The sequence below is a fragment of the Cynara cardunculus genome (assembly GCF_001531365.2).
Source record: "Cynara cardunculus var. scolymus isolate 2C chromosome LG 1, CcrdV1, whole genome shotgun sequence".
In the NCBI taxonomy this organism is placed as follows: domain Eukaryota; kingdom Viridiplantae; phylum Streptophyta; class Magnoliopsida; order Asterales; family Asteraceae; genus Cynara; species Cynara cardunculus.
The window spans coordinates 25121616-25124529 of NC_037528.1; positions in this window are offsets into that span (position 1 = coordinate 25121616).

Genomic DNA, 2914 nt, shown 5'->3' on the forward strand with positions numbered 1-2914 from the left:
CGGTGGTCCAAATTCCACATGATTAGACTAATAAAAACATAGGTAATGTGCACCCCTTTCTGGGTGGGACTGTCTACACGATAGCGGCTATCCACAATTACCACGGCCCGGGGACACGCTTGAGTTAACAAGTAGCGTTTACTGACGGGGGCTTTATTTGGAAACATACTCCCAAGTACATTAATTTTGCATTTATATCATAGTGCAAAGCCGTCAATATTTCATGACATAAACAAATCTTGACTAAACAGTTCTTTAGTCCTGGCATAAACAAATCTTGACTAAACAGTTCTTTAGTCCAACAGTTTTAAAAAAATCATGACTAAACAGTTCTTTAGTCCAACAGTTTTATAAATAAACAGTATAGTTTGCATAACTTCATGCTTTTCCCCCAGTTTAAATAAATAAATAAAAAGCATTAAAAGTGGGGCCGTGAAAACTCACAAGTTTGCCGATGAATATCCAAGGAGATGACGTCTGAAGCGCTAAACGTCCGCCCTAACCTTCCTAAACAGTCTGAAATCCAATAATTAGATCACCTAACGAGTCTCGAGAAAGATAAAGTCAAATTATATCTTATGTAATGCCAACGGGTTTTTATGAATTAAAGTTGATACTTTTATGATTTGTTCTAAAAATAGCCCAAAAATTATATATTTTAAAATCAAAGTCCTTTGCACAAAAGCTGATATTTGGACATAATATAAATTATGTTTCTGGTATTTTTGGTCTCACAAATCACTATAAAAAGAAACCTTCCAAAAGTCATTTTATGTCCAACTTTTTATATCATCCATAAAAATGAGTTAAATAGACTTTTCCCAAATATCAAGAATTTTGGATGGGTTAAAGGCACTCATTAATACCCTACAACCTTGAGTGACACAGTCCCCAAGACAGATTGCACGCTCTTTGAGTGACGGCCATTTGGGGGTCTAAACTCATCATTTTTCAGAGATTTTAACTTTATTTTAAAGCTTACACATAATGCTAACTTCCAGAAAAAGAATCACCCATTTTCAATGAGTTTTGAAGAAGATATGACCAATTTAAGATGCATGCAAGATTCTGTCAACAATGCTCTTTTTGCATCATAATCTTGTATCAAGAACTTGAAGGCTCAAAACGTAATATTTTTGAGTGAGCCCAGTTGCATTAGCAAGGTAACTCGTCAAAGTATGTTTTAGAAGAAAAATCAGAACATTTGGGCTTTTATTTTTGAGAGATACAGACGATACAAGAGCGAACAGATTCTGTTAGTTTTCCTAATACATCTTTTCATGATTAAATTCCACATGCAATGGGTTTTCTTCTACTTTCTTAGAGTTCAAAGTTCGTGGATCATAGATTACCATCATTTTGAAGACATTTTCATGTCTTTGATGTATAATCTCCCCTTTTGAGTTCTCTAGAAACTTTAATTACAAGAACGAGAAGTAGGAGTAGAAAAATAAGAATTTTTGCTATTATAAAGAGGTAAGATAACTAGTATAATACCTTTTTCTTGAAATCTTGAATATTCTTCAAAATTGACAGATTTTTCCGAAGGTGCTTGATGATGGAATCGGCTGGAAGGGGGGTTTGATTGAGAGAGAGAGATTAGGGAGAGGAAATGCTTATGCAAAAAAAATGAGGATTGGAAATGAGAGTTTTCAAAGGATGTGGGGTATTTATATGTAGGTTTTTCAAAAGAAAATGGGCTGGCCTCTTAGAGCCCAAGTCCAATAAAAGAAAAATTTTATTTTTTTCTTTTAAACAAAATAAAGCCCATTTAAATTTATAACCAAAAAAACAATACAATTTGCCAAACATTGATAAAAATAACCTTATTAAATCAAAGCTCAAATTTGGACACTCAAATGAGACTTTTGTATTTTAATTTGGATTTTATAATATCAACTTTATTTTATTTGGAACATTTTTAATATATTTGGCATTAAATAAGTTAACTTTATCAGTTACCCGTCGAAACAAGGTTCTCTGAATTATATTTTAGGAACTAAGCCAGATGAATTCTAATCAACATGACTAGATCCTAATAAAATATAATTCTAAATATAGAATCCCTATAAAGGTGCTAACCTAACGATCCAAAAATGAAGGATGTCACATCGACTGAGTGGACTACTGAGATAGGTTGTGTGTAGCGTTGCAAGAACCTCTGCCTAATGTTCTCTTAAGTCGTTGGATGAAGATTGATCTTGACGACAGGTGTCTCATCCCGTAGGCTGTAGAGAAATTGGTAGATTTCTTCGTTGTCTGCAGTGTCCTTGATTGGCTTATCACGGGGTGTGGGCCTCATCATTACATCCATATTATCCATGATTTCTTGTACTCGATCAGCGGGTCATTCGGAGCTCTGAGGCGTGCTGCTTGTGCCTGCATTTGGCTTGCGGGGTTTGACGGGAACCTCCTGCCTCATAACAGGTGTGACGACTCTAGTCCCTTGAAAAGGTACCTTGGCTCTATTCGTGTTCCGGTGTGGTGGTGGTGCAACAATTGTCACTTCTTCAAGTGGGACAGCCGTTGGAATAGCCATTATCAGTTCTGGGTCGTCTACATTGACTGCCACCACTTCTTCTTCTTCTTCATGCCTCCTTGCAGATGGAGCAGCAATCTCCATGCCATACTTTGTGGAGGATGAAAGGGGCTCTGATTCAGATGAAGAGGTGTATACAGAGAGGAGTTGGATCACATCCTCTTCATCTTTCTTTCGCCCTCCTTGCTCTGCTTCGGATGCAACGGGCATCTTCCCTTTCCTTTTCGCCTCTGCATGTGCCTGCTCATCCTTTGATCTGTGACTCTATGGTGCTTGCGTTTTGTTGGGTTCAAGATTAGAGCTAAAATGTTGTATTCAAGTTTCTCCATTAGCTTAGCTTTATTGTAATTAGTTTAGCTTTATTTTCCTTAGTAT